Here is a 23,183-nt window from a genome sequence, read left to right as displayed (position 1 = left end):
AGACCTTTTTATTTAGGTAAGTCTTTGGCTAGTAACTGGTTGCTGTAGAAGGATTTTTGTAATGGCGGGCAAGGGGGGCATGCACCATACCTTTATTCTTATTGTTCATGTTTTAAATACCCTTAAACTGTTTTACATGCTTCTGGTTTCACTAGGATGGCCTATTTGCTTTTAACTACTTTTATTATAATTCTTTTTATTATAGACTGGCTGTACCCGGCCATGCGTTGCTGTGGCTCAGTCTGGTTAAATGGAAAAGAAAGAAAAGAGAAAGTGCACGTTTCTGAAAAATGTAATTTCACAATGCTTGCGGGTATACAATATTTTTTGCTGTTCCACTGTCTGTGTAGAGATGGAGATTGTGTAGTTTGCTGACTCTAGAACATGCAACATATAATTGTCCATGTGAGAAGCAATCCGTGTCTAGATCTAAACTAGATTGTAAGCCTGAGGGCAGGGAACCGTCCAATTAAAATGATTGTATGTACAGTGCTGTGTAAATTTACAGTGTTTATAAATAAAGGTTAATAATAATAATAATTCTAAAGATTGGCCCTGAGCTTTATTGATGGTGATTACAAACACCAATCAAATATTTAGTATAGCTTGTGTGGTTACATCCAACAGATGGCGCTGTTTTTTAAAAAACATATTTTTACCTGTCACAGGTGTGACATCTCTCTAATAGTAGGTATATGTATATAAAAACATGCGTGTATTCGAATGGAACGTTGTGTCAAAATTTCAAAGCAATCGTTGAAGAACTTTCCAAGATTTAAAGTTTTGAACAAACGAACATTTACATTTTATTTATATAGATTATATTAATTTAATCTATAAAAAAACTTTGGGTCTCATAATAGGAGAAAGGCAAGATATAAATTAAATAAATAATAGCTCTGCATAATCTGTTTTGATCTCAGAAACTGATATAGATATCAAGATTCCTACAATTGCTGACCAATAAAAGTTAACATAGAAAAGTTATGGATTGCATTTAAAGAGCTGGGTATGCCAATACATCTAATTGCCCCAATGCACAATCTATAGTCAGGATGATACGCTACAGTTAGAACAGAATACAGATGAACAGAGTGGTTTCCAAGTGGAATGGAAGTTAGACAAGGATGCATCTTATCACCCTGTTTGTTCAACTTCTACTCAGAAATGAAAAGCAGGTTTAGATTCAGAGGAATGAGGAGTAAAGAATGAAGGAAGGAATATCAACAATCTAAGATATACAGATGACACCACAATACTAGCAGAAAATAACGAAGACTTGAAACAGCTATTAAGGAAAGTCAAAGAAGAAAGTACAAAGGCAGGTTTAATGTTGAACATTAGGAAGACAAAGGGCCCATACAGACAGGCCAAAATAAAACTACTTTGGGTCACTTTGGAGGTATGCTGTTTAAATGATGCCAGATATATCATTCTTCTTATGAAGAATTATGAAGAATGAGTATTTTTGCAAATATTCTTCACATATTCACATTCTAGTCATAAAATGGATACAGACACAACCATTTTTATAGTAGGAAAACATCTTTTCTAGCCTGGATTCCTTGTAACACCTCTTATACATGGAGATTCCACACCATAGAGAAGATAATTTTCCTGTTACCAAAAAAAAATCTGCTAATGATATACACACAAATGTTCATTTGTAGGAAATTAAAAAGAAGGGACTTGGTGACCTGAAATTAGCTATGAGGCAGACAGGATAAAACAGAGTAATAGGATATGGAGAAAGAAGGCATTTTATAGTATAACCAATTAAGGTATAGTGGTCCTCCACATTCGCAGCGGTTAGGGGACCAAGACCCCCGTGACTGTGGACACACACACACATGTGGCAGCCATTTCCAGGGTGGGAGGAGCAGGGGAACAGGAGCACTGCTTTTCTCTACTCCTCCCACCTTCGAAATTCCAGGAGAAAGGATGAGCCAGAACAATTATATTGTTCTTTTAAATTGTGAGCTGCTTTGAATGCCAGTTCTGGGAGGAAAACAACAACAACAACAGGAGTAGCAACATAATAGATGCAGAGCAGAGCTCAGTGGTCTTATGTGAAAAGCAACTCAGCATCTTCCTCTTTCCTGTTTTCAGTGTCATCCTTCCCACTCAACTATAACTCCTCACCTCTGCTTTCACCATTTATACAGCAGCTTTTAAATTGCCTTTGAAAATCATCTTTTAAAAAAGTAAAAAAAGCAGGCAGCATTTTATTTTCTGATCTATTTCTCCCACTGCACATTTAAAATAAAACATTTGCAAAATTTTATCACATTGCATTGTTTTAGCCTGTTTCTGGCCATATCACAGCTATCATGCTATCTATATTCCTCTCACATTTCTTACCTGGCTTTTGTGATATACCCAACATGTCTAGCAAGGCACAGGTCTTTTGTTTCTGACCATATCACAGCTATCATGCTATATTTCTCTCAAACTTCTTACCTTGCTTTTGTGATATACCCAGTATGTCTAACAAGGCGCAGGTCTTTTGTCCATGAACAAACAGAGGTAGTCTACATCTTAAACCTTGTTAGCTCTACATTATCTGTCCACTCACTTATTTCATTCTATTGATGTCTAGCATCATGGCATCATGTACTGCCCTTGTAGTTTCACATCCATGACCAGCATAATAATTTCACAGACACCAATGAAAGAGGTTAAGGACAGAGCAGAGTATCTGTTGGAGCTTGCCTGGCCAATGTATCAGTATTAAAATGAAACTAATCAACACTAGAAGGAAGCAACCCCTTTCCTCATAAACATTCTTACACACTTCTGGAGGGTATCATTAACAAATGCCAAATCATCATAACAAATACTCCTCTCAATTTAAAAACAACAACAACAACAACAAAATTGTAGCTATGGATATTGGTACTCAGTGATCTTTGTTTGAAAGTGGAAGTCTCCAATTCTATAAGAAGTAACAAATCCCTGAAGTAATCAGAGACATGATTCATGGAAACATGATCATCACACAAGGAATAGAAGGACCAGGTGGTTGTTTGCAACTATGAATGAACCACTGCAGTCTGTATACCACAGACAGAACAAACACTTTACATCACCAATGCTTTTCTATGGATACTATGCATTGTGACTCATCAAGTGCTAATCAAGCAATGACATACTAGGTAATGTAAATGCATGTGTGAACTGGCTTTTAAATATTACTAGCTCATTAGGAAGCCATAATTCCATGAATATTCATAGCTAATTCATCATAAACATCACTTCGCACTTATCTACACTGAAACTTAATTTTCTATCTTTTGGTTGCTCTCCTATAGTTTCTGTTATTTACATAGCAGCTGATATACCAAAAGCTAAATACTCCTGCAAGACTGCAATATTCAGCGAGGAATTCTAACTCCCAAGGATCAAAGAGGAATCCAGATGTGTTAAGTGGATCAGATCCTATTATATTTATAATGTTGTTGTGTTGTTGTTGTTGTTTTAAAACTTTCTACAACATTTAAATTTTGCTCACAGGAGATAGCAGCATGCACATAGGGAATACAGTACAACACAGACCTGCTCATTCACATAAAGCCATATCAACAAAGCACACACTTCCACATGTGAAGTAACTGCTCATGTAAAGCAGTCCATTCACAAGAACAGCAGTGAAAAAACACTAGCTTTCCTCTTCACTTCTGTGAACTAGTAAAGTAACATTCAAGGTATATCTTTATAATGTTTGCATGATTGTATACACTTTTTCACTAACCAAAGCAATTGTCAGCATTTTCACATGTTTGCATTTTTACCCATGTGCATTTTAGCAATATATACATGTTTTGTGCATGTGGTTTTCTAAAATATTTCAGAAGCCTCAGATACATGTGGATTTCTAAGGCAATCCACTGCCTATGATGAGAGGTGCAAAAAGAGTACTATTTCTGTATGGAAATGCAATACCAATATCCCTAGAAGTAGCACATACAGTGGTGCCTCGGGTTACGAAATTAATTTGTTCCGCCATTCCTTTTGTAACCCGAAAATTTCGTAACCCGAAACACTTTTCCGTTAGCACTGGAAAGCCTATAGCTGCACTTTGCAGCATTTGAATTTCGCGCCGAAATGAATTTCGTAACCCGAAAAATATTTCATAACCCGAAACAGTTTTTGCCAATCCAACTTTTTCGTATCCCGGAAATTTCGTAACCCGATCATTTCGTATCCCGAGGCACCACTGTAAACAATTAGGCAAGACTAAAGATAGGAAGCTTGTCATCATTCTAGTAAGGTATGTGATCTGATGGTGCCACCTAGCACTCAGTTCTTTTTATACCTCATAGAAGTGGGAGTTCAATAGCTGGTCATCACTGAATTATCACAGAGTACTATGATGGAAAAAAATTAACTGCCATTTCTTGACAGAATTTCTTGGACTAAAGGGAGTACTAATGGACCTGTCTTCTGCTACCTACTGATTTATTCACATACAGGGCAGGTCACTAATGACAAAATGAAGGCATCCAATGGCAGCAAAATAGCATGGTACAGAGTGGCTGTACCTGAGTTCCAACCAAAGCACTGCTTCCCAGCAAAGCACTCCACAGTTGTAAAACTTTCCACCATAGTCAGCCATTTATTTATTCTTGGAATTCTTATTAGCTAGCCTGAAGCAAAAACACCAGTGGCTACATCTCCATATTTTGAAGTCACACAACAATTTAGTATTAATCTGAGAAGAACCATGACAGGCAAATCAGAACAAATTCACTCATAGCAAGAACATCCACAACACGTGCTGATTTCAAAGAATAGCATTTTTATTCCAGAACTGACTCACATTCAACAGTCCTAGAGTTATATGCTGCAAGAAAATTCAAAGAGCACAAAAATATGTGCACCCTTTATGAGACGTCCAAATTTCTTCACTGGGCAATAGGGTTTTTAAAAAAAAAATGGGAAGGGGAACTGACTTAATGAGACATATGTATGCCATCAATAAAAGAGTTTTTGTGCTTCACTCAGGATAAATGATGAAAAATATGGATTTTGGCATTTTTGTCTTATGGCTATTTGGTTATTTTGCTTTTTGTAGATTCAGAAAATCTAGTAAGTTTCATTCAGACAGCTATATTTTGAATATATCAGTTATTATGACACAAGTAATCATGGATTATAGAATCAATAAAAACGACAGGTTGTTTACTTGTAACTTTGAGTGGTCATCTCTGCCCTCACACAAATTGGTCTCACACCTGTGCAGATCCATCCATGGAATGTTCCAGACCTGAGTAGCTTTTGGCAATAACTCCACCCCTTTGGGCACCAGCATAAGCAGCACCAAGACCTACTCCTCTCAGTTCTGATGTCTGTCATGAGAAAAGAGGCAAGGAGGGTGGGTTTGTGTGAGGGCACAGGTGACCTCTCCAAGAACTAATTACAAGTTAGTGACCTGTCCTTCTGCTTCATGGTCTCTATGCCTCACACAAATGGATGATTAACTAGCTTACCAATTGAGGTGGGACAGATCAGCTGAGGACAGATGACAGGACCATCCAGCCTAACTCTGCATATGTCCATGCTCTGCAGTCAATCTGACAGTGACAGATGAAGGTAGATGACTGAGCCCAGGTAGTCACTCTGCAGGCCTCCGGCAAGGAGACACCTCACAGCCATGCTTGAGAACTGGAAACAGCACGAGTTGAGTGGAATCTGGGTTTGAGTGGCATGCTTTTCTTAGTGAGTTGGTATGCTAAACAGATTATATCCACCACCCATCTCAGCAGTCTCCATAAGAAAACTGGAAAACCAGTTCTACGTCCCCCATAGTGGATGAACAGTCAAGAGGACTTATGGAGGGAAGCAATACAGTGAGTACTGATCCAGACAATTCAAGATCTCCATTTGGGATGAAAAATGTCTTGATTAAGGTGGAATGGGGAAGAAACCCCACCTTTGGAAGAATGCAGGATTGAAATGGAATACTATCTTATACCTATAAAAAATCATATAGGGAAGGTCCGAAAGTAGAGCTCAGCACTCATCTGCACCCTTTGCTGAAGTGATTGCCACCAAAAAGATTGTTTTCAGAATCAGTAGGTAAACGTCAATTGTGGCCATGGGTTCGAACAGTTTCTGCATTAATTGGAAGATGACCATAGAGAGGGACCATGACCAGGTCTCCAACAGGTGGATAGAGGTGTGGGAGATCCCCAAGAAACCTATTAGGCAAATTACTCTGAAACAGGGATATCTCCAGGTGAGATACAGGCTGATATGACACTATGGTGGCCAGGCAGATCTGCAGCGACAACAGAGAGAAGCCAATCTCCTTGAAGTGTTGCAGAAAAACCATTGCATTCACTCATCAGTAGGCAGTGACAGGAGACCAGGGGTCTAAGTGAAGGTGCAAAACGAGCACCATTTGAGTGTACATGAACAGTGTGGAAGGCTTTCATGATGCCAAGAGAATGGAATGAATGCAGTCATCTAAAGCTTGCAAAGGCACTAAGTATTTAGGTGAAATCATACACAAGTGTTTCATTCAATTCTCTGCCTGTGTCGACAGGGTAGGGGAGTATGGGAGCTGAAGGTAGTCCCAGTGGAAGAAAGAGGCAAACCAGGATGCTACTAGAATGCAGTTGGATGAATCCTCTTATATCTTTACCAATACCCTCATGAGGAGAGAAAAGGGTAGAAACAGATAGACCAGAGGACCTTTCCAGATCAGGAGAATGCATTGCTTACCAAGAGTCTGCTGAGGCCTCTCTTGGTGCAGAAGCACTTGCATTCATGGTTCCTCTCAGAAATGAATGCGTCAATGGTGGGAGATCTCCATATATATGCTCTCAGCATGAAGGACCTCTTGGATAGAGTCATTTATATGCTTCAACTGTTGTCTGTCTCAAAGAGTCTGCCAGAGTGCTGTCTTGCCCCAGAATGTGTAGGGCCAATGAGACAATTGACTGGAGTATGCATCAGTCTCAGAATCTCAGTGCCAGAACATTAATTGCAGAAGATTGTGTGCCCCATTGCTTGTTTATTTAATACAATGTGGTCACATTGTCTAACAACACTTGGACCATAGTGTTCTTGATGGAATCCTTAAATGCTCAGAAGGCCTTGACGACTGCTGCCATTTCCAGGGCATTAATGTGGAGACTCTGTTCCTGCTGAGACCACTTCCTTTGGACCACTAGCCCAGCATAGTGTGCACCCAGGCAAGAGTTGTGGCCTGAGGAGGATAGAAAGGCATGCTTTGTTTAGGTTGCGGGACCAAAGCCAACAATGCAGTATGGAGATGATCTGACCCGGTATCATTAACCTCTTGTCCAGCATGGTGTAGTGGTTTGAGCACTGGACTACAACTCTGGGAGAGGAGGATTTGAATCTCTGCTCAACCATGGAAACCCACCAGGTGACTCTGGGCAAGTCATACACACACAGCTTTAGACAAAGACAAAGGCAAACCCACTCTCTACAAATCTTGCCAAGAAAACCCTGTGAATAGAGTTGCCTTAGGATCACCATAAATTGGAAACAACTTGAAGGTACAGCAACAACAACAACCAGGGATCCACCATCAGGTTGAAGTACTAAAGGAACCATAATTGCAGTGGATGAAACCAAAGCCTCATACATGAGTTTATCATCATGGCAATGGCAAAGAGACTAAGTAGTTGCATGACAAGTCTTGCTAACTTGTACTGACAGCATATAATTGATCTGATCCTGGGTGGTTTGCACCCAAAATAGAGTGAGAAAGGCTCAAGCAAGCCTGAAATCTAGGACCACCTCTATGAAGGATAGAGCTGGAGATGTGGTGAGCTGGAATTTTTCAAGGTTTAAATGAAGTTTCAGATCGACCAGAAGGCTAACCATCTTGCCTGTGTCCTTGTGTAATTTATGTTCCGATAGGGTTGCCATCACCCAGTTGCCCAAGTACAGAAAGAACCTTACCCCTTGGTCCAGGGGATAGGAAATGAATACTGCCATCACTTTGGTGAAGACCAGGGAAATCACAAGTACTTCCTGTGCTGAGACAGAGGCGACTAGGTAAATAGGCATCCTGTAGATACAAAGAGGCCAACCAGTCTCCCAGTTTCAGGAAGGGAAGAATGGTGGCTAAGGTGACCATCCTGAACTTCCTGTGGATGAAGTGGTTTATGCCTCTTAGAGGTCATTCACACATTGTTGTTTTTAGCGTGACTATGTGAACAATCTCACTCATGAATTCCGGGTTTGCTATTCACACTATCAAACTGCATTTATATGCATCTCTGCATGTTCAGTTGCTCACATGTGTCAGCACTCATGATTGTGTTGATGATCCGAATGTATTGGAAACATGTCCAATCATGCAGTTTTATCCCAGTTTATCCTGGGTCTGTTCACTTCAGTTTTTCACACATCCAAGAATCCGAATCTTGTATAAAAACTTGAAAATAAATCTGACATCAGTTATCCTGGGATAAGTGGGGGGTGGGTGATGGAGTACCCCCTCTCCCAAAAAACTTAATCAGATTAATTCAAAATGCATGTGAACAACATAGATTCAACCCAGATTACACCTGGATTATTTCCACTGTCTGAATTGGGCCTTAGATTAATGATAAACCTCAGCGAATCATACCTCTTTGCTATAGTGAAATACTAGGAGAAAAAAATCCAGTAAGGGACACATGTCAGAAAAGTTGCTCAGTAGTATCTTTTTGGAGCAGCATTGTGAACTCTTTGGGTACTTGCAATTGGAGAGTGTACTGGAAAATTCCTGATAGAGACAGATGAGCAAACTTGATCACATAATCTACATGGATGATGGTAAGTGTCCAGGAATCTCAGCAAATCTATACTCATTTGTTGATATTATATAAAATGGTGGTGCATACACAGAAAGATGGTGACTCAAGAACATAGGCAGGTAACATGGTAGACATGAGCAGTCAAAGACACTACTTCTCAAGTGGCAAGAGTGGCTACTACTGGGAATGTGATCTTCACTTTCAACTTACTTTTCCTAAAGCAGCAGTTGGCAACTGCCAGGGATTGGCACAGCTGCATTGTCACTCTACAAGAACCTTGAGGGCTGCATCAACTTTGTTTATCATTTCACCTCAAAATTTTGGGTTTTTTATATTACTCAAACAATGGTCAATAGCACTCTCTCCAAAACCTCTTCAGGGTACTACTTTGCTGTGTTTCAGGGACTTTTTATAACACTTGTTCATACTAGGGGCAGATTTTTTTCCAAACCAGTACACTATGTATCCAGTGTCGGAGAACTTGCTTTCTGAATGCTGATGGCTAGATGATCTCTCAAGAGAAGTTCCAAGACCCAATCTCAGAAAGACTGAGTGCCAATAGCAAGAGATTCTCAAGTTCTATTATACAGTGTTAGCAGGCCTGTTATTTGGAGGGGAAAAAAACAGCTAACCAAGTTTTTTTTTTACAAGGTGGTGGTGCCCAAAAGGGCTTTAAGCACAGTGAATTTGAGGCTTAAAATGATGAGGAGCCAAAGAGTCCTGAACAGATTTTTAAAATGGGATTTAGTGGAAAAAATATTATTGAAAACTCATTCTTTTAAAAATGGGACAAATTCATAAAACCAATTTCTCTGTGAAAAATGAAACGCCTTTGTTCATCGGTTTGAACTGTTCTTCTTTATTTCTTTACAAATTTCAAACCTTCCTTTTCACTTTTGTAAGATTGATGCCTACTGAAAATGCCTATTGAAGCTAAAATGACCTTTGTGTTAATAACAGAACCCACTGCTCAATCTCTGCTGCAGAGTGAAGACACAGTATCTATTTTGCAACCTGTTGTGTATAACCATTCTGTTTAAAAGTATGTACTACATCGTATGGAATTCTGACATGAAAGCCTACCTCAGTGTCACGAAGTGATACTGCTGCCAGGGATGGTTCTCTGTAAAGGAAAGAGAAAAACAACTAAGAATTTTTTCACAGATGTCTATATTAAAAAATGAAGAATGACATGAAATTTTAAGACCACTAAATCATGTTTGCAAATATATATGTTGTATATCTCAGTTCGCCCTTTGAACTTAGTTCAGAGTTTTTGCTTCTAAATGCACCCAGTTTTGTACATTCAGAAAGCATCTGATTAAATTCCTAGAATGTGTTCAGGTCAATTATGTTTCTGAATTCCTTTCCACAATTACAGCTTCAGCTCATATAGGCACTGAACAGATTATTTACCACCTGGAGTTTTTTTAGAAAATGCACAATCACAAGCATGGAAGTAACTGCTGGCTCAATGTATGTAGAACACAAAACTTTCACCACTTGATGATAACTGCACAGAAGTGAGGATAGGGCAGAGCTACCGTAAGAGCAGGGATTCCCCTGCATATGTTGCTGGACCACCATTCCCAGCTTCACTCTTGGCTTTCGTTAGGGCTGTGGGTTGCAGTCCATTAACACATGGAAGGCCATATGATTTCCACATCTATGGTAAAAGAAAAGTAAGCCCAAAAACTCCCTTGGGATCATACACACACACACACACACACACACACATAATTTTATATTTTGATTTATGATATATATATATATATATATATATATATATTATCAACATCACACACACACTCACTTTAAATAACATTCAAAGCAAAGGCAACAATAGCACAGTTCATAAGTATGGCCACACTGGCCAAAAATGGAAAATGCATACCAATTACAACTTCCGGTTTTTCTAGGGACATTTTGGGGGGGGGGATGGGGATTATATGTGAATGAGGATAAACTGCTTCTCCATGAATAATGGGTTGCTATCGGGGGGGGGGGGGGGGGGACAAAAAATCTGAACATTTTTAAAAGTCCAGATGCTGAAGTTGTAGAATCACTAAAAAGACCCTGGGAACTGCATATGGCTTATATTGTGCACCCTTCCAACCCCTATCCTAAATTATCTGTTTTATTGTCATAACATTAAAATAAATATGTGAAGGTGGCTACCTATAGTCCTATGAGTAAAACAGAAAGAATATAGTTTTCTAGGAGTCAGATACCAGAATTCAGGTGCCTTACTCTCTGTATCATAGTGCAACTTAAGATGGGGGGAAATGAGGAGTCCTGGTGGTGCAGTGGTTAAATGCCTGTACTGCAGCCACTCACTCACAAACCATAAGGTTGTGAGTTCAATACCAGCAAAAGGTCTCAAGCTCGACTCAGGCTAGCATCCTTCCGAGGTCACTAAAATGAGTACCCAGATTGTTGGGGGCAATTAGCTTACACTTTGTAAAGCACTTAGGGAGTGCTTAAGAACACTGACAAGTGGTATAGAAATGTACTTGCTATTGCTATTGCTATGCCTAGAATGAGCGTCACTGGGCCTATCTGCTCTGAGAGTGCCCAGCACTTGGTGTTTCAATTATTTCAAATTGTACCTGCAGATCCCTTCTCCCACATCCAAACGTTTCTTGAGGTATCACAGGTTTTCTGTTTCTTAGGCCCCATTCACACTACAGAAATAACCCAATGTTCCCATTGGCCCCGAATGCACCCGGTGCCGTTTACAGGGGGGCATGAAAAAACTCACTTAACCCAGTGTATTCGATATCAGGTCCTTAGGCACATCTTTTTTAAAGGTCTAGAGGTCCAGACCTTTGGTAGTGTAAATAAGCTAGCAAATCAATCCAGCTCGCAGGGATCATTCCCAGACATGGGGACACCTTCATGTTGAAGCAAAGCAATGTATGTGTGGAGAGGATTTAAATGCCTCAGAGAGATTTGATCACATTAATCGTAGTAAATGTATGTTCACATTGGGGCTGGATTTTACTGTTTACATTTTTTTGAAAAAATTAGAATCTAATTGCTCGACTTAGATTTGCAATTCATGCCCTGAGTTAAAAGCTCATTTTTAAAGGTTCAGTTTGTTCACCCTCAGTATTGCATATGGTTCAATTTGTGGTTCAAAAATTAGAAATTAAACTTCTTCACCTTCAAATGCAATATTTCTTTTGTAGGGGATGCAAACATTAATCAAACATTTGCTAGGGGTGTGTGCTATAGAAAAGATTGGGAAATACTGTCTTAGATGGTTGTGCTTGGTTTGTCTGTGGGTATATTTTCCTTGATCTCCCCTCTCCCCCTGGTCACACATCACATCTTGGTTTTCAACTAAAGCTGCAGTGTGAAAAGGCATCCTCCCCTCCTGCAAACTGAATGCCTCATCATAGAAGGGCCTGCCTCAGGATCTGAAAGCAAGACAGCAAAAACAGCCAATAAACCAACCTCAGGAGCTGGTTCATTTTGGTTCTGATTACACCTCGAACTGACAGAAAATACAGTATTTCACAATAAGCCAAGCACTGTATGAACCTCCAAAATAAAAAATAATAATTAAAAAAATGGGAAAGAACAGGGGGGGAAAACTGGGAATTTTTAGTGTTTCTAATCAGTTTGAATGATTATTCCACAGCACCGTGAAAATGGTGTGAAGACATACAGTGATTTATTCATGCAAGCAGATCAGGTGATCTCCTGTCTCAATAGAAGTGCTGCTTATACACAGAGTCCTGTCACCTCAGTTGCTTTTGAGAACTAAAACCATCTGCCTAAAAACGACACACCAGCTGTTTTCCCCTGATCTGGGCACAGGCCGAGACCATGTATAAACAGAAGTTATTGCACAGCTCCATGCCCAGAACAGAGGCATCCCATACCCAAATGGGACTTCTCCCATACTTAACTAAAAATGGTACTTTTTGGTTCTTAGCTAAGTATGAGAGAATTCTCAATTGGGTACAGGATGCCTCCGATCTGGGCACAGAGCTGTGCAATAACATCCATTTATACACGGTCTCAGCTCGTGCCCAGATCGGGGGGAAAAAGCTGTGTATAATAATCTCCTATGTCACTGACATGTAGTAATCCTTGTTCACCCATTCTAGAACCTGACTGAATGCCTAGTTTAAACCATTTTGGCTTTATCTGGGTTTTCATATCCATGGATTTGACCTTATAAATTGGCAAACGAGTCTCCAGTGGTGCAAACTAACCAACATAGGCTTGCTCTCTTATTGCTGCTGTCAGCAACAGACATTTCAGGCAACAGATTAGGGAGAAAGGGAAGCAGAAAATAAGACAGGGGTAAACTAGTGAGGCAGATTGATGCCTCAAGATGGCCCCCACAAAATCATGTTGCCAAACAAAGATCCTGTTCAAACAACCCAAGTTATCCTGACAAACACACAACATGGACCTCATTATCAAATGACAGCTGTTCACATGGAAATACAAATATGTACAATGCATCTTCTAAAAACCTAGCAGAAATACATTAGTGAAAAATGCATTAAACCTATCTCTCTTCTACCATTTCAAAAAATCAGGGTTGTTCAGGGAAGTAACTATGAAGTCAAATGGGGCAAAATGAGGGCACTACTCCCCAATGAAATTTTCTTTCAGTCCCTAAACTTTTAGCACTGCAATAACTTAAAACTTTAATTGAGTTTGAGCCACCCAAAGAAAAAGGACAGGAAAAGCTACCAGGGGAGTGCAAACTTAGCAAATGTAAGAGTTCTAAGTGTGGATTATTTTCAATGTCTCACTCTCTAGAATACTAGAAACTTGGGGCCTGAAGGAAATTTCATAAGAGGTAATTTTCTTATTGGGGTGTGACAATACCTTCATCCCATCCACCCCCATTAGTTAAACCCCTGAGACTGTTCTTATAAATGCAAACTATGGATGAGACCTAGGCAGTATCACTATATAGGAAATAGCTTGCTTATTGAATCTGTAAAAGTTAAGTCTTTTAACAATTTTTTTTGTCCAAGAGTAATGGTGATACCACGGCTTTTGGCAAACTGCATGGTTGGATTAACTGGAATGCCTAAAGATCTTTTGGCTGGGAATATTGCCAAGAGGATAACTACCCATACATAAGGAGATGACATTTTTACCCAAACAACCTAGCTAAACTGTTTTGTTCTCTTTAAAAAGTACATATAAGGCTTGGCTCTATGGAACTCCCTGCCCCAATTTTTAATAAGTTTTCAGAATGACCTCTTAGTTACAGAATGTTGCATTAACTATAAAAGTTATAACTACTACCAGTAAGATAAACATATAAAAATGCATAGAGACCAAACAGCTTTGTTCCTATCTTACAGGCCCACAGGTTAACATTAGCACTAGAATCAAACTTTTAAAATAAACAAAATTAAGATATTTATTAAGGGAATCGTTATTTTACTTAAAGGAAATAAATTATTCTTTTTCAGATGGTAGGATTAAGTTGCTAGAGTGTACTTAGCTGTCCCACTTTATAATCGGTTAATTTTCAAATGCATAAGAAGTCCAAGGCTCCATAAATTTGTCACATATACCTTGAAAATAATTTTATTTCATCTCATTCATATTTGCTTCATTCTCAAGCAAAAGCTTCCCTTTATCCTACCCCTGTGGTTAGAAGACCTTTTGTCATTTATCTGTATCTGAATTTGTTTCAAATGCCATTACTGTTGCATAATGAACCATTTTTTTCAAATAGATTATATTCATTCACAAGTGACTTCAAAACACCAGAAACACCTGAAACTGAAACAGTATTGTATAACCAGCTTCTGTAGCCTTTAACCGAACTGTAAACTGAATTCTTGCACATTCAAAACTAAACTAACATTATTCACATACTGTATTTTCATGATTGAATTTGGAGTAAAAGTATCTGAAAGACTGCCTCCTCCCATATGAGCCTACCAGAAATTTGAGAGGAGGCCCTGTTGAGTGTCCCAACACTTTGTGAAGTTAGGCTGGTGGGTACACATAACAGGGCTTTCTCTATAGCAGCACTTCAAGTGTGGAACTCCCTACTCAAGGAAGTTAGGCTGGCCCCATTTCTTTTGGGCTTCCAGTGGGCAGCCAAACCATATTCTTCGTGGCATATAGTGTTTGAAATTCTGAGGATACTGTGGATGGCCAAAAAGACAAATGGGTCCTAGAACAGCTCAAGCCTGAACTCTCCCTAGAAGCCAAGATGATCAAACGGAGACTGTCGTACTTTGGCCACATCATGAGAAGGCAGAATTCCTTAGAAAAGACAATAATGCTAGTAAAAGTAGAGTGTAGTAGAAAGGAAGGAAGATCACATACCAGATGGATAGATTCAATAAGGAAAGTCATAGGCCTTACAGAACCTAAGCAGAGCAGTGGAAGAAAAGAAGTCTTGGAAAGGTCACCCACAGGGTCACCATGGGTAAGGGTCATCTCAAGGGCCATTAACAATAACAGCAATGTATCATTTTGTTGCTGAACCCACAGAGAAGTAAGTCCATAATGGTACCTGAACAGTTGTGACTAATGTCCACAAATATGAGCCATTTGTCATATACAGGGTTGGAATTTTTGTTTCTTTTCCCCCAACAACAGCAGCAACCACCACCAGGGCAAAAATTCCCATGGGGCGCTTTTTTCCTCCTAACCAGTGTAACATATGGGGACAAAAAACACCCCATGCCAATTTAAGCAAACCATAGTACAGCAAAACAAGAGACCATACTCTGGTTGTCAGTATATTTACCCCCATATGGGAGAAAGTTAAATGCTTTCCATTGGGGGAATTCTCAGGGAGTCAGGAAATGGAAGACATGTATGCCAAAATCTAACCCTAACCTTCAATACCCTGGAATTCTCATTGGGGCAGGTCAGAAAATATCCCCAAACTCACACAATACAAAATGGTTTTTATTCTTGTTTTCATTGTAGTGCACGAGGGTTAAAGGTATGAACCAGATCCTGTCCTGATCTTGTAACACAAACAGATATACACAGGACATGAAGAACTGATACACATATGTTGAACCAACATACTTTCAAGACATATGCAAGACAGTTCAAATCAAAAGATTAATCAAGGGAACCATCACTTCCTCAACTTGCAGTATCATCACCACCAATATTGTGACACGGTGGCATAAAATCTTTGAAAATATTCAGAAATGTTGGTTTATAAATGGTGTTCTTTACAGATATCAGTACATTATATTTCCAAACTAGGAAAGTATGACAGTCAGATCAGCATCTAAATTTACAAGACCACATTTTATATAAATATATATATTCTTACTGTCTAGCCACTGAGTGTCATCAATAAATTATCTCCCTGACTGCTGCCTCCCAAAAGCTTTGTGGACATTCTGTATTCACAGTCATGGATACAGTGTATTTCTAGTTGAATTAGTCATGACCCTCATTCTCCTAGAACACTGACAATGCATTTTTTCAGCTTTACAGATACACACCTTAAACTATGCCTATGGCCTATGCAGTAAACTGAAGAATCAAAATTTTATACATTTGTTTATTCTGACAATTTTAGAATGAATGAGGTATCTTTTACTGCAAGGGTCTGCAGTGCTCAATTCTTATTCCATTCATCTTCACCACAAAGAGGTGGAGACCTGTGGGATATTCAAACTAACAGGAGACATTTCATACCCACTGCAGACTATTTATATAGTCTACAAAATCTACTTAATCATTTTGTATCACAGGTCAATGAGAGTATCACTAAAACAATTGTTATCCAGCAGTATGTGTGACCTGGGAAGCAGTGTTGATTCTGCAATGGAATGTGCAATTCCAAATCACACAGAAAGCCCTGTACTGCCTGGCTGACAGACAATGAACCAATATCTTAAAATGCAAAATGAAGTATTTCAATTTACAGGAGCCTGTCAGTTTTGCCATTGCCATCTGAACAAGTTGTATAATCAAAACAAAAAGAATACTTAAAATATACATGCCTGTATATCATGTCCAAGATCTTTAAAAGAGGTTGCGTCTGTGCCATTTTGTATTCAGGAAAATAAACCCTGGCTAGATTTCACTTTTTATTAAGCAGATGTAAAAAAGCCAGCATGGTGTAGTGGTTTGAGTACTGGACTATGAAGACCAGGATTAGATTCCCAGCTCAGCCATAAAACCTTGAACAAGTCAAATGATTTCATCCTCAGGGAAGGCAATGGCAAACCTCCTCTGAACAAATCTTGCCAAACCCCATGACAGGATCACCTTAGGGTTACCATAAGTCGGAAATTACTTGAAGGCACACAACAACAACAACAACAACAACAACAAAAATATAATTTTTGAACTTGCATGTGAGCAGTATCATTTAGTTTCCGGGCACAGTACAAAGTGTTGGTTATAACCTTTAAAGCCCTACATGGCTTGGGTCCAACCTAATTGAGGGATCGCCTGCTCCCATATAATCTGCCCCGCACCCCAGCCTCCAGGGAACAACTCTGCCAATACAAGGCAGGTCCTCTGGGAGGAATCTATTGCAGCCTTTAAAAATCAGACTAACTGCTACCTCCGAGAGGGCCTTCTCTGGAATTGCTCCCAAACTATGGAACGGTCTGCCGGACGAGATCTGTCAAATTGCCAGCTTAAACAGCTTTAAAAAAGATGTCAAGACAGATCTCTTCCAGCAGCCTTTCCTGAATAAAAGTGTCCAGCCACAGAATGACTGCCCCTCACATCATGTATTAGCCCACCACTCTATCCTCATTATATTTTTATTGTGTTATTAATAGATATTTTAATCTCCAATTGTAATTGTATCATGCTTAATCCTATTTTAAGGGGGGGATTTGAGGCATGATATTGAATATGACTATTTTAATGTGTTGTGAGCCACTTTGATTGTCTCGTCACAGAAAAGAGGGATAAAAATAAAAGTTTTATTATTTATTATTTATTTAAAGAAAAAACTATCAGGAACAGGTAGAAACTTACTTCTACTGTTGACTTACAGCATTGGTGACTTGTGATCCTCATTATATTTTTATTGTGTTATTAAGATACAGTACTGGTTCATTGTCTGTCAGCCAGGTGATTTTTCTATTGTGGTCCTTTGAGTAAAATACTGATTACTCTCATTTCTAGATAGAGTAGTTGGTACAATGTAACTTGTGCAAGTATGTAGATTTAAGTGAATCCACTGACATTATTGTTGCTGCATGTCTGACAATGTATATCTGGCTACAACTGTGTTTTTTTTTTTTTAAATAGCTCAAAATCATATCCATACAACTATTGTTGTGTGCCCTCAAGTCATTTCCAATTTATGGCAACCCTAATGGGAATTTTCCACAGGGTTTTCTAGCAAGATTTGGTCAGAGAGAGTTTGCCATTGCCTTCCTGAGAGCATGTCTAGTCTCCAGTCATGGTGTTCCAGTCATCCTAATCTCCAGTCAATACTCAAACCATTACACCATGGTGGCTTTCATCAATATAAAACAGATAACAATACATTTAATTACAAATCCATATAATATAGATTTGCAATTAAATGTATCTAGTCATTGTTTTAGTTATTTTAGTACCAGTATTTTTTTATTATTAAAATGTTCTAATAATTACTGGAAACTTGTATCATGTATTAACTAAAGCATAATTGTTCTATAAATAAACTTATTGTAGTTTATTAATCTGGGCCATTATTTTCATGAACCTCTCATTCTTTGTCTTCCCATTAACATCCAGTGTGTATCATTTCTATTTCTTGTTTATACAAGCTTGTTTTTGGAACAAGCTGTCACGTGTTTTTCTTGCAGGACATAGCAAGCCTGGAGACACCTGGTACATAGCCACTATCATCTCTTTACTTTGCCTTCCTCTCCAAGAACTTGAAAAGACTACGGGAACCATTCTTAACAAAAGTCAATGCCTTCTTGCATGCCATCTGTTCTGGCGAAGACCAGGTCCATACTCCCCATACTGTATAAGCTTGGAATGTGGGATTCTGATTTAGCCTGGGAAAACACTTAATCCTGTGGACTGGCAGAGATACTCAAATCCAGTCTTCTAAGACAAGAAGGCTTCTAAGACAGACAGAAGATTTAACAAGGAGAGAGGTGGACTTCACTTTGTGAGAGATTTCGATGAGCTGGCACCACCATAGGCAGAGTGAGGCAACCATTTCAGATGACAGATACTGGGGAGAGCAGCAGCAACAGTCCTCCTGGATTGTTTCCATCCTCATGAGTTGGAGAAGGTGATGTCTGTTTCTGTCTCAGCCTTGCTTACTATCTCACCAGATCACCTTAATCCATGGTACTGAAAAATGAGTGGGGAAGTGGGCAATGAAAAAAATATGTAAAAAAAACTTGTGAAGAGTTGTTTATTCTACTTGTGAAAAATCTCTGCTCATGTTTAGAGACACTATACAGGAGCTGTTGGTATTTTTGAAAATAAAAAATTGAGTAGCTTGCCAGGTTCCCTTTTTAACTGGCAGACAGAAATATAGCAAGAGCGTAGGGGTTTTTAAAACCTCTTTTTAAACAGGCTAAGTGTAGCACAATAAAATAAGCCACAACTAGTTAATATATATATGGGAAGAAAAACTGATCCATTCAAAACCAGTTTGTAGTTTTATTGGAAAACATAATGTGAATTTGATTTGAAAAATTGCCATTTTCATAAATATAACTATGTGCTTCTTTGAGATGCTCAGCACAGAATCCCATGAGTGTTTTCTGGACAAATAGATAATGTGAAAAAATAAAAATTAGGACAGCTATCCAACAAAAACTTTTGCAGGGAAAAAGAGTACCAGCCAAAAAGCAGAAAGGAGTATCCAATTTTCCTAATTGGACTAATCCAATAGTCCTAATTTGATGAATTAATTTGTCCATTATTAATTGTATTATGGTAACCGTCCATTTCTATAGGTGGTATGCAAAAATGGAAATCTATCACCAAGGAAGCTGTTAACAAAGCATGGATTGATTCCTTGCAGAACAATTATACCTCATCATTAATATAGCCCAGAAGTTTGTTTTAACTTAAGAGTCAAGAGTTGTTATAACATGGATTCCTAAAACTTCTTTATCTTAAAATAATAATAATAATAATAATAATAATAATAATAATAATAATAATAATAATAATAATAATAAGTTTATAGCCCACCCAATCACAAAGAATCTGGGTGGGTTACAGCAATAAAAATACAGAGAATACAATAAAATGAAATACAATAAAATAAGATAAAAGACAGTGATGTAAGTAACAGAATTTACAGCCAGACCTGATGGAACTGGGCCTGTCTTTTTCACTCCCTCCCAGGTCTGATGATGACAGTAGGTACGGAGGGAGGGTTCTTCTTCTTGAGGCAGGAATTTTATTTTAATTAATTTTAATTTACTTCTTCTCATTAAATTTAAGAGAAGAATTGGTGGACAGAGTGACATAAGTCACAGTAAATGGGGAGAGGAATTAGGTAGGGAAGGCCTGCCGGAAGAGATCCGACAGGTATATATACCAATCAGGTATATATAGGCAACTAGTCTCATTCCTGGGCCAAATATATCTGTGCAACCAGACCTCTATTCTTGAAACAAGAATTTAAAATTATTAGTGGCCTATTGAAAGTAATCATAATAAATTGATTTTCTTTGTGATACTTTTTATTCATAAATATTATAACCATAGCGATTATTGTTGCTACCTATCCAATCATATCAAATTATGATTTATAAAACATTTAAGGTACATTGTAATCCGGGGATGATTTCTGTAAAAAAAAATATGGTTATGCTGAAAGGCTGAATTTATTAAATATCAAGTTAGCAGTGACAAACCCAGCTCAAGATATTTTAGTGCCTGATGCAAAGGACACAACTGTGCCTATTCCCCAGTTTCACATACTGAAGCTGGCCAGACCAGCAGTTGGCTTTTACTTCAACACTACTGAAAAGGCTGCCACTTCCATCATATCGGAGGGTAGCACTCTAATTTAGGGGTCTCAATGTAGACCTTGGGGGGGAACATTAATTTTTGCTCCCCAGCCCCTTCTGCCTGAAGCCGGCCTGATTACATCACCTGCCACTTATCGCACACATATTATGAATAACTAGATATATATTAAGGTCCATATGTCTGCTCTACAGCCTATAATTCTTACAACAAATAAGGAGAAAGAAGGTATTGCTTGATCTGAGTCCTCTTTAGATAGAACAATGTTTATAATTTGCACCAACTCGGAGGCAACATAATAATAAAGATTGATTGATTAATAGTTAATCCCTCAAAACTTGATTTGCTGCATACTATTTAAACTAGAAGTAACTCAACATTTCGCACTTTTTCATTTTCAGGAATATACAATGGGAGGACAGTATATGTAACACAACAAAACATGATATAAGTATACAGCTGGCCTACCCCTTACATGGGCTTGCCTTCCTTGGAAAGGAAAAGCGAGCCCCAATCAAAACAATGGGGAGTGCACCCCATTATTCTGAATGGGATTTGAGCATATGCTCAATTCTCCTTACGCGGAAGGGTCCAGAATGGATCCCCCATGTAAGGGGCGGGTCTACTGTAATTTCAACTAAAATTATGCTCTGAAACTGGAGATATTCCACTTTTTCCATTTTGCAAAATTATTTATTTTCAACACTGATGCAAAATTGGTTTGTCATAGTAGTGACTATTTAATAGGTATATTAGCTTTTCAATATTTCAGGAAACTAGTGACCAATTGAAAAGGATTTTTAAATTGCAGAGACTGCACATTTTCTCTGAAGAGTTATATCTTGAGAACCTCCAGCTCATGAATATTTCCTTTTAAGCATGAAGCATAGTTCAAACAAAGTCCTATCGAATCTGGCACAATATTGACGACTATATCTGTAACAGAAATGTCGTTTTGATCAAAATAATTTAATACTATTTTCTTAATCCATTTTTAAAATGATTTCAGATGTACATTATAGTGTCAGGAGTTACGAAATATAAATTTATTACTGTCACTTAGATCAGGTTGACATAACATTTAAGACTAAACACCTTGGGATTGTGTGGAGTAAGAGGTGAAGAGGTGAACAGATTTTAATGAGAGCCTAGGGTTTAATTAACAGGAACATCTGAGATCCACACACCTCCTGACCAAATCCCAGCTTCCTTGCACTTTGGCAGGCCACACTGGAGGCAGGGGCTATGAATCAAATGCCTCTAATAGAAGCTTTTCTAAGAAAGTATGACTATTTCAGCAGGTACTTCAAGTTTCTAATACCAAAAATGAATCTTGCTATCACACACACAACATGCTCTGGAAGAGATCACTCATGCCGAGGGACTCAGCATGAAGCAACAAAGCAGACCTGCAAAAATAAAAATGTGACTATCAATAAACTGGTCACATCTCAACAGGGAAATTTAACCAAGTATGTGGCTACTTCACTAAGAGGTGGTATGTGGTTGTTCTCAGGATGCTGTTGGAGAAAGACATTTTCCCCTTTCATACTCTGATTGCATATTACAATATACTTGCAAGAAGTACCCTCAATGGCTTTCTAGTGTAATATGTTGTCTGTTGAACAGTGTAGTTCACTCCCCCCCCCCCCCCATTAATGAGCCACTTCTCAGGTAATACACTGTGTCAGCAGTGGGAATCAATGGCCCTACATTGGATTCCTGTTCCCATCAGCTCCAGTTTGTGTGGTTGGTGTGATCAGGAATAATAAGACCTACAGTCCACCTACAGTTGCTTAACCACACCTTCCCCATTACTTAAATGGAAAAGGAAATGTTTAAATTGAAAGGGGAAGGTCAAAGATACCAGGGATGAAGAAATGTGACATTTGCAAAATCAGACATTTGGCTATCTCTTAAACCTTCTTTTCAGCAGCAAGTGGCCTGTGGAGGGAAACTTTGGCAGAGGGACTTTTGCAGATATTGCTAGGAGTTCCATCCTCCAATAGGTATAATAAATGATGAACCACAATCAAGTCCAGAGAGACTCATTACGTTCATGATCAGAGATGAGAAACATCTGCACCACACACACAAAAAAAAACAACCCTAAAGATTTCAGAATCTTAAACTGAGGAAGATTTCTGATAAACCCAAGGGTAGCCTGTTGAACACTCTTGAGGAGTGTACAACACTATCAACTTTGATATAATTGGTTGTTTTAATTAGTATTAATGTTATTGTGCAGCAACACCAAAATACACAAGAGGTTATCATATATGTGATAAAAAAAAGTTCTAGATGTTATTACTGTGACCTTTCCAGTACACCCTACATTTTTTAAAGAGCTAGGTGAATATTTTTTTATTAACAAGGTTATAATTAGTGTGTACTACACAACTGTCCATGCATATTTCTACATTATTTGCCATAAGCAACAAATAAGGTGGAGAGGGTTAGGGTTAGGGT

General features: G+C 38.5%; 1 protein-coding gene across 1 annotated transcript in view; it reads right to left on the bottom strand.

Moving 5' to 3' along the window:
• Positions 1-23,183, bottom strand: part of MYT1L (myelin transcription factor 1 like) — a 409,399-nt gene that overhangs the window by 313,513 nt on the left and 72,703 nt on the right. Inside the window, 1 exon segment of the mRNA XM_042477632.1 lies at positions 9,864-9,903. The gene's annotated coding sequence lies outside the window, so the exon portion shown is untranslated.

Source organism: Sceloporus undulatus, chromosome 1, assembly GCF_019175285.1.
Source record: "Sceloporus undulatus isolate JIND9_A2432 ecotype Alabama chromosome 1, SceUnd_v1.1, whole genome shotgun sequence".
Lineage (NCBI taxonomy): Eukaryota > Metazoa > Chordata > Lepidosauria > Squamata > Phrynosomatidae > Sceloporus > Sceloporus undulatus.
The sequence above is the reverse complement of the archived record's forward strand: the minus strand, read 5'-3'. Positions and strand labels throughout refer to the sequence as shown.